The following is a 14,371-nucleotide window of genomic DNA, read 5'->3' as shown; positions in this document are numbered from 1 at the left end:
TGAGATTGCGAAACTGGGCCAGCAGTGGTCTTCCAGCTTTCCTAACGTCTTTGATCTACTGGGGCTTCTCCTTCAGGAGAGCGTACCTCCACCCCCTGAGGAAAGCGGCTGGGGAAGCTCAAGGGTCTGGGGAGGAACGTGGACCTAAGGTTCAGGGAGATTTGGAAAGTGAGCATAAATGCAGGTGAAAACAATAACTGTATTTGTGGATGGCAGCTTGCAAGCTGGAGCAGGGCTGTTGATGCCCCTCAATCCCTGATAAGTAACACTGGGCACCCGAGATGTGGAACTGCCGTCAGTCAGAGCTGCAGAAAGTCACCCACACCTGTCATTGGCAGGCAGTTGTCTCCAAGTGCAGAAACCTTGGGACACTTTGGATGGTGTAGCCAATTTCCCTGGCATTTCCAGCTATTCCAAACAAAACTAATTAGGCTTTTTTCCTCAGGCTTGTTTGTATGCTTTGGAATAAAGCACACAGAAAATAGAACAAGCCCAGCTAACCCAGCGAGGCTAGTTTCAGAATCAGCAGGAGAAAATATTGTGATTGGCTGGTCTCTGGTGAACCACTAGCCAGTGCCAGGGCCCTGGTGGAGGGTGGCGGCCCTTTGCTCATCACTAAATGGCACCAGCTTGCTGCTAAACCACGAGTTTATGCTAGCACTGCCCTCTGGTTCTAGAATAATCCTGTACATCCCAAGCTGATGCTTTTTTGTTGTTCAAATGCTTGCTCATCCATTAACCCAACAGCAGCCCTGGGAGATGTACAGAGCAAGTGTTTTCACTCAGATTATCAGAGGAAGATCTGAGGCTCTGAAAAGTGGCTCAGAACTGGCTGTTGTCATAGAATGTCTGTGTTTAGGTCTGAGAGGGCCTGGAGGTACTTGAAATAAGCATTACTCATTCTGCAGGCAAGAAAACTGTTCTTGTTTAAGGTGACTTCTCAGGTGATCAGCTGCCTGTGGCCAGAACCGAGGCCAGGCCTCAGAGTTCCCAGTGCCCAGAGAGATCTTGCCATCGTGCCTGTGCTCCTGACCTCTCGGGTCTCCTGACCGACAGGGACTGACCCTTCCCCTCCTGGGCTGAAAGCAACTTGGAAAAGCCACAGACTCCCAACCCCATTAGAAATTTTGTTCATGAGCCTGGGTGGGTAGCCATGCAACGCTTCCTTCTCCAGGAAGCCTTCCTGCATCCCTCCTTCACATCTGTCTTTTCCTACCTATCTGTCTGTCACCCTTACCTGAACCACAGATTTGCCAGTTAAGTCATATCATAGAATCAAAGAATAGATTATTCAACAAAGAATCCTCCCCTGCTTGAATGCTTTCAGCGATGAGTCACTCACTATCTTTCCAAACAACTCCTCCATTGCCAAAAAGTTGAAGTCATCAGTAAGTTTTATTTAATAGTGAACACTATAGGATTCTGAAATGGGGACCCTCATTTTCCCCCAATTCATTTCTTCCCAACCAATTTGCACACCCCTTAGGGAAATGTGTTATGGTACCAGGGGTTTGTTTTAATAAGGGATAGTTAGAGACGCAGGCACTAAAATGGCTCTCATGAAGGAAGTTCCTTACCCTCACGGCTCCCTAGAAACAGGAAGCTCAGCCTCTATGCAGGGCCACACGCAGAAGCACTGGATGGGTCAGGAGGCAGAAGGAACAAGAGGAAAACGTGGGCAAGAGCCTTTATTGTGGTTTCCACAGGAAGGAACGCCAAGAGGGGTTTAGCATTAGCTAGTTTGAATCATCTCAGCAGGCCCTGGGTGCAGGGGCCTCCCCGAATTGTCTGGAATCTGCCCTGGGGTGACCAGAGTGTATCACAGCTGGTGAAGGAGGGAAGGGTGGGCTGGTCTGCATATGGACGGTGTGCCCCGGGGAGCTGCTTACTAGCTCTTGGGATTGACCAACCCTGGGATGGCAACCCCACTCAGGTGTCAAAGCATCGGAATTGTAGGAAATAAGACCTGGTTAATACAGTCAGGGACCATATGCCTTCCACATGTTTGCAGGCTGTCTGGGTAGGGGTGGGGGGCCAGGGTTTCAGGTGGTAGTTTGAAAAGCACTCAGAGCCTTCAGAAGGGCCTTAGCCATCACTCTCGACAGAGAGAAACTGCATTCTCTATGTTCCTATGTCAAGGACCCCCAGGGAGTCCAGGTTCCTGAAGCTTTATGCTGGGGTCCTCTGAAGCTAACCAGCCTTTGCCTGAAGGGATGGGGGCAGTGCAGGGCAGTGTGCTGCCTGAGGACCTCAGGCCCAGATGCTGCCAACTGCTGCATCATCGGCCTCTCCTGCCCCCATTCGTCCTGCTGCCTGTCTTTTCAGAAGACCTGGCTGGGCCCTCCCTCCTGCTCATTTGCCTGTGTAGTAAGGAGTTGCCTCCCGGCATCCGGACACAGGTGGTGATGACAGTTTGCAGCATTCCCGGCCAGGAGGGATCTGCCTGTGCTCCGCCTGCATTTTGAGCAGCACACCAGCTCCAGCCAACAAGATTGTCGCCTGTGCCATCTCAGCCCAGCTCATGCTGTCTGCCATCCGCTGGTTGAGCTGCTTCGGGGACTGGGAACTCACTCAGTCCAAGTCCCCATCTGTTGCAGACGAGCAGCCGCAGCAGCTCAGAGAGCAGCCGAACCCCGGAACTCGCCTCTGCTGACGGGGCTGGGAAACCCTTTCTCTCATGGACATTTGAGTGAGGCAGCAGGATTTTTCAGAGCTGGGAGCACTGTGTCCCCCCTCGCTTGCGTCCTGTCAGCCAGCATTTTACAGCCTGCACTTCTGATTCGCACCCAGGGGAGGAGCCTCCAGGACCACAGGGCTGAGTAAGCAGACCTACTGGAGCTGATTCTGAATGCATGGCGGTTGCATGTCCCTGTGTGTGCGGCTTCTCCCCGTATGATGCTTTGCCTCCTCTGTGAGCAAGACGGATGTGGAATAGTCCCGTGTCCTGCCGGAGCCTCTTGAATGTTCCTTCCCTGCCTGGGAGCTCTGTTTCCTCCTTACGTAACTTTTTCTTGGTGCTTTAAAGAGAGTAACTAGTGAAGGTGGGTATGGGGGCGTGTTCCTCCCTGTTCCTTCTGAGGTGGGCCTCTCCTCCCCAGGCCCCCACTGGCTGCTGGGGGAGCTGGAGCTGTGGCTCCGCCCCCTGCCCCCCACTCAGGCTTAGCGGAGTTGACATCCTCTGCTGCCTTCTGTATCCCTTCCCCTGAGTCATCATTTATTGAATTTGTCCCAAGTGGAAAAGGTGGGGGATGCTGTGGGGGCCTTTGGGTGCAGCCTGAGTTGTCCCTGGAGGCTCTGGACCACAGTCAGGAGTTGACTGGCCTCCTGCTGGAGGAGAGTGAGCTCTAGAGCGTGACCTGTTGCTTTTAACTTCCACGGAATACACTGGAGAAACAGAGGCTAGGAGGAGGGGTCCTCCCCCCAGGCCTGAGCCCAGGCTGCTTGTGATCTGCAGGCAGGAGCCGGTGGAGGCTGAGAACCAGGAGCAGGGTCCTGGGAGGGACCAGGGGTGGGGGGTGGGGGTTTAAGAGAAGAATGAAGCTTGATTCTGTGCTTCTGAGCATGCTGTCTAGGTGAGGGAAAGAAAAACAATATTAGACAATTCAAGACTCAGGGAATAGTAGAAAATCAAGCGCTAGTTCATGGCAGCCTCTAAGTGCTGAGGACAGACAGCTTGGGACAGGGCCGTGTGGAGGGGCTGGGGCTCAGCAGGCACCCCCCATCCCCGGGCCTGGGGGACAGTGGGAGCCAGGCAGGGATGAGTGCTGTTCAGAGAATGTGGGAGCGCAGGGCCGGGGGCGGAGTGCCAGCCCATGAAGCTGCCTAGGAACACACTGAACAGATTTCAGGGAGGGAACATAGACCCCCTGGCCAGTCTGGCTCAGGCCTCAGAGAACAGCCCGGCTTGTTCAGCACCCACGGGTGCAGCAGCTCCAGGCTCCCCACCTTTCCAGGGGCTCCCCCAGTTAGCGTGGAAACTTTGGAGCGCTACATAAACCTAAGGTGGGGTTTTTTTGTTTGCTTTTTTTGTTTTTGTTTTTTTAGCCTAACATTAGACCTCTGAGACCGGTGTAAACTCCGTTTTATAGAAGAGGAAACTGAAGGTTAAATTCATTCAGCCAAGAAAAGTCTAGGATATTAAGGTGCTTCGTCTTCTCGCCTCATCTGAAGTCACAAAGGCCGAGCTGGGAAGAGAGGTTGGGTATCCTGATGCCCAACCCTGCCTTTACTGAGGCCTGGGGTTAGGAGGAGGGAGCTGGTGAGCTGGGGGTAGTTGGTGGACCTCATCCCTGGTCTGAGGGCTTCTCCTAACGTCTGGTCCCAGGCTGGTATTAAAACCAGCTCTTTACTGAAACAGTCTCTTGAGTCCTATGTGCCAGGCAGTGGCCGTTCCAAGGTGAGTTAGACACTTACTAATGGTGCTGGGTAGGCAGAGATCCCTGAAAATGGAGGTACTGATTTGGGGTTCTCGTTTCAGCTTGGCTGTTAACTAGTGGAGTCCTTCTGCAATTTTTCCAACCTCTCACCGCTTTCTTCCAGACCATAGACCCTTTCCTTCCTTTAAAAGTGTTCCAGTCTCTCCTCCCACAAGATGCCCACATGGACCGTCCTGCCCCATCCACTTCTGGCAGCCCGCCTTAGCATTTCCTCATATGAACCTGGGGGCTAATATGAGTTAATGTCCATCCTTTTTGTTTTATTCATTATTTTGTATATTCTGTTCAGCTAGTTCTTGTACCTTGATTCAACGTGGACATTGTACATTGACAACTCCTTGTGCTCACCTAGGGTTTCATTTGTCTTGTCTCCATATCACCTCCATATTAGCTGTTTATGTTTTGGTAAATATTTATTGACTATGTGTTCAGCACCAGGTACCATCTTGAGATTTTCATGGATGTTAATTATTTTCGTGCTCATGATAATCCTGGCAGGTTTTCCCCGTTTACACATTGAGGGTATTGAGCTCGGTGGAACTTCAGTCATCTCCCAAGATTGAACAGCCAATAAATGGCAAACCAGGGCTCAAATTTAGGCCCTCTGCCTGGGAGGGAGCCCCAGAACACAGGTGGGTCTGTATGGGCAAGTGGGGAGCATGCGGCGGTACAAACTTGCATCTTAGCTGTCACTATGGCATGGAGACTTAGCAGGAAACTGAGGCAGGATCTCTGAACCTGTGGCTGCTTGAAGGCTCCCTGCTTGCCCATCCCTCCAGCCCCAAGGTCTCGGCGCTCCAACACCAGGCCTGGACAGCATGAGCCTATGAATTCTGTATTCTCCAGCAAACCATGAGTTTGTTCCCCACAAGCATGACTTAAAGTCTGAGCACCCTAAAGGGGTTAATGACTGAGCACAGACCTCTGACCTCAGTGACTGAAATTTTCATTAGGAGAAGGGTGGAATCGAATCCCGAGCAGCTGATGCCCAAGAGCCTGGAAATGTTTCCTGGTTAAACCCCAGTCCCTTGGCTCCAGGCTCAGGAGTGGGATTTGAGTGAGTCTGTGTCCTACTCTTGACCAGTTGGAGGCCATGGGCAGATTATTTCATCTTTCTGGGCCTGATTTTTCTCCTAAGACAGAGATGACACTGAGGCCTCACAAACTTGGGGTGAAGACCAGGTAACCCAGGGCTAGTTCCTGTCATGTGGTTCCCAGCCCCTGATAGAGGCTCAAAAACCGTGGGCCCCTCCTGTTGGTTTTCTGATAGAATTCTCCAGGTCTGATCCCTCTGATTATGATCAGGAAGCTGAGGCAGGAGGGCTTTGGGTTCTGCTGGGTTCATACGGGCCCTTGCTATTCCCATTGGCTGGTTCACCACCTGTGCCTGGTGATGGTCCAGCCCAGCCCCTCCCTCCTGCCACACCTGTCCTGCATGGGTGGTTTGCTTTCCCTGTGGTTGTCAGCTCTCAGTGTGGTGCCCCCGCCAGCTGTCTCCTGAAGGTCACAATGACATCTTCCTTGAACATATCTTCCTTTTTTTATTGCTTTTGGCATCTTTTACTCTGAGGTCTAGCATAGAAGGAGGCAGGGAGAAAGTAGAAGAAAAACAAACTAGACTTGGGTCTTTGTTTTGATGTTACTTTGCAAGGGAGGTATGTGGTGGCATTTTATTGTCTTGTGTCTGCTTTTAAGGGGGTTTGCCACCTGCCTGGTAATAATGGCTTCAGCTCATTAGTCACCTTGAGTTCGAGCCCCGCTGTACGGATTCCAGTAAGTAAGAGACAGACAATCGGCGAGGCGGTGGGAGCAGGGCCGGCTCCGTCATCTGCAGGCAGTGCCCATGATTACCCCCTGCCGTCCGGGGCCAGGCAACCCTGGGAGGGTGAGTGAGGCCCTGGGGACGGTGGGTAGGAGAGATAAGATGGAGCGCCAAGCCTCAGAAAACCTTGTGGGGCTTTCGCTTTTCTTATAACCCAAACAGCTGATGTTTTTGACCTGAAATGCAGACATTCTCCTTGATTTGCAAGCTGCCATCACACTTGGAGTCATGTTTTCACGGCTGGAAGCCCTCCTGGGGCTGATACCCTAGATCGTGAGCCCTGGAGTATTCTGAGATGCTCGAGGTGGCCTTCCCCCTTGGGAAGGGTGTGGGGAAGCAGACGGAAGGCTCCCCTCTCCTAGTGTGGGGGCAGCGCACAGCCCTCCGAAGGGCCAAGACCAACTGGCAGAACCGTCCATGAGCATACTGGCCATGGGACTCTCAGGAAGGAAAGGAGATGACAGAACATGAGGTGTAGCTGATTAAGGAGAAAAGGCTCTTTCTGGGACAGGCGCTGGGGCTCTGGCCCAGATGACAGCTCCAGGCCGGGCGAGGAAGAGGCTCCTGCACTGTATACAAACCAGAGCCTCTCAGCAGCTAAGTCCTGCCCACCCCATGCTTCCTGTCAAAGCTAGGAGGTGTGTGAAGACATTTTTAGAAATATTTCCCCCAGTAAGGATCAGAAGGATGATTTCTGCTCATCAAAAAATTGAGTGAACTGTGTTCTGTGACTGCCGTTACTAGCGTCTCATCCTTCCCTCGCCGGCTTTGGCAGGAAACAAGTTCTACAAAGGCAAGTTTTCTGGGTAACAGAACCTCCCCCCAGGAAAGAGTGCTTGACAGGCTAGAAGCCAGGCAGGTTTCCCATTCCATTGTCAAGACTGAGCCCATAGGGAATGTGGACGTTTCCTTGGAGGGGGCGTCTGCCCTTTAGTAGAGAGCAGAAATGATATACTTCCAGGCCCGGAAGATGAACATGAAAGGCCAGGTTGCAGACACTGGGGGGCAAGCCGGGCGGTGCATGCCCAGACCCCGGAAATAGGGCAGGCCTGCAGCGCTCCTGGGTGAGGTCGGTTCTCACTCCCCCAGGGATGCCAAGGGCTTCTTAGGACCTGCTGCTGACTTGGGTAGGGGCAGGGTTAGGTACTGGGCCCGGAGAGGGATTCATCCATTTCGAACAGATTTTCTGCTCAGATTCCCAGAGCCCTGCAGGCCTGGGTGGAAATTGCCCTTGAAGTTTAGGCCAAAGCCCAAGCCAGGCGTTCCCCCAGAACTGGCCAGGCCTGGCTCGGAGCTTGCTGCAGACATCTGTCACCACCCACTCGCTCTGAGTCATCTCACACTTATCCGCTCAGATAGCAGAGCCTTCAGATGCGCTCACCAGTTGGCCTTCCAGCACACACCCAGGGGGACATGGAGAGGAGGGTGGGTCCGAGAGGAGAGGAGGGCACGCCTCAGTCAGCCTGGGGGTGAATAGGAGACTCAAGGGGCGCCTAGGGGCCACTCTGTGCCAGGTCCCTTAGGAGAGCATCAGGATGCCCCTCCAGGCCTTGCAGACCCCTGGGTGGTCTCACCAGGGGCCACCTGGCAGCTGTCCCAAGAAGGACTTGCTCCTTCCCCTGGCTGCGTGAAGAGAGCCCTGGCCCACACTGCCATCTGCACAATTTGTCTTCCCTCTGCCCCTCTTCTCTTCTTCCTTCCCGAATTCCTGCTTGGGAGATGAGAGCCATTTCCCCTCACTGTCTCCGAAGTGGGGAGGAAAGGTTTCCACCGGTGGATCAGAGCCCCAAGTGCGTCTCCAGGTGGGGCCCACCCCTCCCACACCACAGTCCCCTGGGGGCTTGTTAAAATGCATGTTCCTGGGTCGCATGGCAGCCTGCTGAAAGAGATCTCCGGGCTTCTCAGCAGCATCTTACATGCACCGGGGACTGCTTTGCAGGGAGAAGTATCTGCACGTAGAGTGACTGAGTTGGAGTCAACCTTACCCCTCCTGCTCATGTATCTAGAAAGAAGATTCTAGACCTTTTTGCCCAAGGCCCTACTAGTCACCAAGTCTAGCAGTTTCCTCCCAGATCAGCATTCTCTGATTTCCTTCATGAAGAAAGATAAGGAAATCATTGTGCAATTACAAAAAAAAAAATCCAAAGACTATTTTTCAATAATCCCAAATGCCGAGGGCCAGAGCTGCCAGCTACGCCTCATCTGGAAAGCTAACTGGCGAAAAACTGAAGTACTGTACAAAATGCACTTAACAGTAAAATAAATCTACCATTGCCTAGTCTCCGACATTGGAGGTACATTAGGGTCTCAGTAACGCCACATTGAAAAAACTGGAATGCCAGTGAGTAGGGACATTGGGGTGAAAGAAACTAACTGTGGTTGACAGTCTTCATCCCGTTTAAATATCCACAAGTTCTTGGTGCTCAGTGATCCCTACACTTCCTGCTTCACTGGAAAGAAAGGAGTGGTTTATGGGGAGGAGGGTGCGGGCATCATGGCCTCAGCCCCTAGTGCTGCTGGGCATCCCCGTCTCCACCCCTAGGGCCTTCCTTTATATCGAGGGTCCCCAGTCCAGGGCTCCCCAGACTGGCCTTATCCGAGCACTTTCTCTGTCTAACGATCTCCAGCCCCTCCAAATTTCTCTCTTCTGTCTCCCCAGCCTTCAGGGTCCTCTTCTGAGATGAGTTAATCCAATAACCTACCAACTCAGAGAATGGATTAGTTTAATGAGTTACCTCTCCTGCTTTTCATTTAAATATTGCCTTGACCCAAATAAGGGGCCTGAGGATAGGGAAATAAGCACCTGAGTAGGATGGTGACATCTCGCACTGTTGGGGATTACCTGTGGGGGACTCGGGCTTTTGGTGTCCAACAAATCTTTCCTTCTAGATCTGTAGCAACTGAGCATCTAAATTGGTTTCTGGAGGTGAAATGCTGGCCTTTCAGATCCCAGGAACGGGGAGAAGGGCCACTGTGCCTATTGGATAGGTATAACAAGGTACTTTGGCACCCGGGGGGGATTCAAAGCAGAGGATTTTGCTAGAGAAACAAATATAACTATCACCCACTGCATAGCTGCTTCCTGAAAATTCTACTCCCGCCACATGAAAAAGCAGGATTAACAATGTAGACATCTGTTCTGGGTTCTGTAGATTGCCTGTTTTTCTTTTTTCTCCCCAATGGTATAAGGATGGGTGGTGGTTGACCAGTCACTTCTGGCCACCCTTATTGACACATAGCTTACCTATAATAAACTCACCAATTTTAAGTATACAATTAGAGGGGTTGTGATAAATGTACACTGTCATGTGACCACCACTGCAATCGTGATATGGAACATTTCTATCACCCCTAAAGAGTCCCTTCTGCCCTTTTATAATCCATCCCCTCTCCCACGCCCTTCTCGAGATGGAGGTGGGGGTCTGTGTCTCTGGGTCTGTGAATACTCGGCATCCAGCACAGTCCCAGACATGCAATGGCTACTTAACAGATGTAATTTAAAAGAGCAAATACATTAGTGACTCAAACGTATTTTTTAAATCCCCCTAAGATTCCTTTGGTTCCTCCCATCCATCCTAAGCTTGGAAGATTGTCTAGCAAGCATTTGTTAATAAGTAATTTCTGCGTTCAGTCATTCCTGAGAGCAGCCTTCTGATCAGTTAGATAAATCAGTGTTAGCAGAGTGGATGGAATTCCAGCTAAAAGCAAACTCACCATCCTGATGGCTTATCAGCCATGGGCAGGGGTGCGATTTCCTTTCCACCTCTTTAAAGACTGGGAACTCTGCAGAAGCACCTGTGGCTACCTTTTGTTTTCCCCACCCCAGACCAGAAGCCACCAGCCTACATCACGCGACTGCCTGTTTGGGGGTTTTGGTAACAAATGAGGAATTCAGCCCTGAGCAGTGTGGGGGCTCACCTGGAAACACCCCCAAAAGGTTTTCTCAGTAACAGGGACTTTTCTATGCCCTTAACTTCTCAGCAGGGATCCAGTCCCTTCATCCTGCCCTGATGAGCTGCCCTTTCACCTGGGAGTTTGGGACGATCTTGGCAGGTATGAGGGTGTGGTTGCGCTTGCCTCTCTCCTAATCGAAGCTCTGAGAGAAGATTCTATGGGCCACCCCTGGACTCAATAATAATAATATCACCCCAAAATGATGGCAGCTTGACCATAAAATCAGTGAAGTATTTTAAAGTACTAGCCAGCATTTTCCAAGTGATTGTCGTGCACCACTTTAATCTCTTCACATGTTAGCTCATATTGTTGTGTTTACTTATTTATATATGTTAACTCCTGGTCTGACAGGAACTCCTTTGATCCCATTTTGTAGAGTGGAAAACTGAGGGACAGAGAGTTAATTTTCACAAGATTACAGAGGTTTCTGGTTACCTCTTGCTGTATCCCAAACCACCCCAAAACTTAAAAATATGACTTGGGATCATCACGGGCCTCTGGGTGGCCTGGCACAGCCTAGCAGCCCCAACTCGGGGATTCTCATACGTCTGCACAGAGGTGACGGCCGAGGCCAGAATGTTCTCAGGGCTTCTCCCCCTGCATCTGGTGAGCTGGCCTGGGCTGACTGTGCCCCTCTTCCAGGCACTACCTCTCTGTGTGGCTGGTTTGATGGTCTCAGGGCAATGGGATTTTTAACAGGGAGGCTGGTTCCCCCAGGAAAGATTCCACGAGATCCACGGATAAGTTTACCATCTAACTTGGAGGTTATGTGGTGTCACTTCTGCTGCATTTCTCTTGAAGAGCCCACACCCGAGGGGGTGCGTAGACCCTGCTTCTGGTCGGGGGGAGCTTGTGTGTGCCGGGAGGGAAGACATGCACGGTAGCCAGACAAGCCGACACGTGAGCCCTGCTTGGAGCTTCCTCCCCAGCAGCTCGTAAACTTGGACCGGGAGCCGTGGGGAGGAGCTACACATCATCAGCTGGGGGGCACAGACACCCCATTAAACACGTTTCCTGGAGCACTGCTTCTGTCCCATTTTATTCATAACAGCCAAGCCTATTTGGACTGAAGTGGTTTCAGGACCTGCATCCTACCTGCAGCTGGAGAAATGCTGTCCCACACGGCAAACTTGCACACCTTGATCTGTGATGACACAACCAAAGACAAAATGAAATGTGCAAATGTAGGTGTTACAGATGCCATTTCTCACCGATCAGCAAAAATCCAGAGATTGACAGTGTATCTAGTGGCGAGGCTGTGGGGGAAGCCACAGTTAGCAGAGCAAAGTGGCCCAGCCCCGGAGGCCTGGGGTGGTGTGTCAGAAATCAGCTGCCCCGCCCTTAGCAGCAGCCACACTCTGGGGCTCGTTCCCAGGAAGAGGGAGAACCTACCAGAATCTATCAGGTTGTCAGTGCAGCAGCATTATGATGGCCAAAGGTTGGAAACAGCCTGTGACCTCTGTGGTGATATCGGAGCACTCTGTGCAAAGGCGTGTGCTGCCGAGTCCCAAAAACCGCTACATGCTGTTGTTGAAAGACCTCCCAGATACAGAGAGTGACACGCATGGTGTGGGGCAGTGGTGTAGTGTAACAGGGATCCCTGTGAACTAAAAGGAGGAATATTTGACGTAGGCATTTCCATAAGGAAACCCTAACTCGGTGTGCAAGTACAGGTGGTCACTGGGGGCCGGGGTGTGGATGGGGACCAGGGAGGGTGGCCCCAGTTTCTGTTATGCATCGTTTTGTTCTGACATTTGAATCCTTTGAATTTACTTCCTAGCCACACATGCACACACACATACAAGGTAGTTGAATAACATAGCTCGCAATCTCTGCAGAGATAAGATGTGTATGTAAATCACACGTGGACAATGCCTGAGTGAGTTTATTTTAAACTCTCAAGTATTAAAATGCATAGAGTGAACGATCGTTTCCACCCAGACTCATTAGAAAACGTATTGGAGTTTGTGGCACCTGAGCTGGTTCCTGAAGGATGAGCGGCAGTAAGTGGCTGAGAGGAGGTGGAAGGTCAGTCCACGCAGGAGAGCGTGGTGCCCCCCGGCTTCTCAAACCGTGGGTGTGGGAGGTGAGAAGGTATGTTGGCCTTGGCCGTCCCTGAACTCCAATATGCAAACCACTGACTTAAAATTGTATTCAAAGTATTTTTAATTGCAAGTTGTCAGTATAAAGGAATTCCTCTGATGTGAGAAGCAGGCTTTTATTTTCCTTGAAAAAACAAAGCCACAAACAACTGTGTTATGTACCTGCCTCCCTGCTGGGGCAGCAGCTGCCCCAGAAGTTTCTGCTGTGCTGGTAACTCTGGCCTCACAGGCAGCATTTCTCTCCCTCGCCCCCTTATATAACAAGCCCCTCCAGAACCAAATGGGTTTGTTGGCAGCAAAAAACAAAAACAAAAAACAGAAGACCTAGCAAATTCCTTGCTTGGATTTGCTGGCACCGTGGTTTCTGAGACCCCGACCAGAAACTGAGAGGAACTCTGTGCCCACCGGGGCCCAGCCAGGGCCTGGGATTTGTCCACCCATTCCAGACATCCGAGGCTACCTGGTGACACCAGCTAGCACCTGCTTCCATGTGGAGTGTGACGGCCAGAGCCCTCAGCGGCAGGGCCCACACAGGCCACCTTGGCCAGAAAGGGGACCTGACTTCTCAGACCTGCCTGGCCATCTTGCCGTTTCACCCCTAAGCTTTGCTCTCCCCATTTATCATCACTGCCTGGAGGCTGAGCCTTAGACAAGACCCCCTGGGCTCCTCTCTCTGAGTCTGGCATGTACACACTGCCTGCTCCCCTGTGTTCTGGAAGGACGCTGAGCTGTGGACATAGGATGAAGTGACTGCCTCACCTCCTGTCTCCTGGTGGCCCAGTGACCACCGGCTTCCTGGGGGAGCTCCAGGCAGGCCCCTCAGCTAGATGGCAGGCTCGCTCTGTCTCCTATAGGAACAGCAGAGTGGGGTGGTTGAGCCCAGCAGGATGGGTGGTTTGCTGCCGATGGAATTGAAGCCATCTCTAGCCATTTGCTGCTATTACTTTTTTTTTTTTAATTAATAGACCTTTTTTGAGTAGTCTTGGATTTATAGAACATTGAGCAGAAAATATAGAGTCCCCATGTCATGCCTTCCCTCTGTGGCCAGAATCCCCTATTATTAAGCTCTTGCATTAGTGAGGTATATTTGTTGCTATTGATGAGCCTTTGTTAATACATTATTACTAACTGACGTCTATAGTCGACACTAGTTTCACTCCTGGTTGTATCCATTCTCTGGGTTTTGACAAATGTATAGTGACCTGTGGTCAGCAGTCCTGTCATCGGGGTGCTGGGAGGAGAGGTGGTCTGGAACGGAGTCCGGGCTCTGGAGGGCCCTTGGAGGACCACCAGGGTCAGAGCCTGAACACCTCCTGTCTCTGATATGGAAAACTGAGGCCCAGAGATGGGAAGTGAGTTTCCAGTTGGCACAGTGAGTTGGGGCAGAAATCTGTACCGGGCCTGACACAGAGAGGGCATAGGCTCAGCTCAGCTTATTTTGAACAACAGGAGCTGAATTATAGTAAAAAGGATCAAAAAAATAAATTTTAAAAAGTGCTGGCTGTTTGGTCATTTTGAATGTCATTAGACAGCACTGGGGGCAACTCTGGGCCAGGAGAGTCCCTGGAGCCCTCAGGGGCCCTAGTGTGCCATAGGGGGGTGCTGTGGCTCCCAGCGTCCCCTGCTCCCCCCTGACCTCTGATCCCCATGCAGAGCTGCCCTGTGTGTGCCCGACGGGGCCCCGGCTGGAAGGGAAGTGGGCAGATCCCATCTCCTGGACCTACTGGTCTCCACATGCCAGCTTCCTTCAGTTTTGGTGGGCAGCAGCTGGAGCCCCCCTCTCCACAGAGCGCCTGTCGGCAGGAGGAGGCTGAGGGTTCCATAGTTCCTGAAAGTTCTTGGAGTAGCTGCTCACCCTCAGGGCCATGACCACGATCATGGAGGATTCCAGGAAGCAACAAATTCACACAGAGCCAACACACGACAAAGAAGGGCGATCTGCACGAAGGCCTGGTTGCTGGAGGAAGGGTGCGAAGACACCAACAGCCCTTAAACCGGAGGATAGCCTAAGTAGTAATGACGCCCGACGCTTGCTGTGCGCTCAGCACAGCCAGGCC

The 14,371-nt window shown here is 51.8% G+C and overlaps 1 protein-coding gene across 6 annotated transcripts in view; it reads left to right on the top strand.

The window, feature by feature from the left end:
• The window catches only part of PRKAG2 (protein kinase AMP-activated non-catalytic subunit gamma 2), a 266,756-nt gene that overhangs the window by 48,434 nt on the left and 203,951 nt on the right, over positions 1-14,371 (top strand). Inside the window, exon 1 of one of the 6 annotated variants that reach the window (XM_036899689.2) lies at positions 2,376-2,819. The exons of the other annotated variants lie outside the window; for them this stretch is intronic. The gene's annotated coding sequence lies outside the window, so the exon portion shown is untranslated. Of the gene's footprint in view, positions 1-2,375; positions 2,820-14,371 lie in introns of those variants that run through there. 6 annotated transcript variants of the gene reach the window in all.

Source organism: Manis pentadactyla, chromosome 7, assembly GCF_030020395.1.
Source record: "Manis pentadactyla isolate mManPen7 chromosome 7, mManPen7.hap1, whole genome shotgun sequence".
Lineage (NCBI taxonomy): Eukaryota > Metazoa > Chordata > Mammalia > Pholidota > Manidae > Manis > Manis pentadactyla.
Note: the sequence above shows the minus strand (reverse complement) of the source record. Positions and strands in the feature narration are given on the sequence as shown.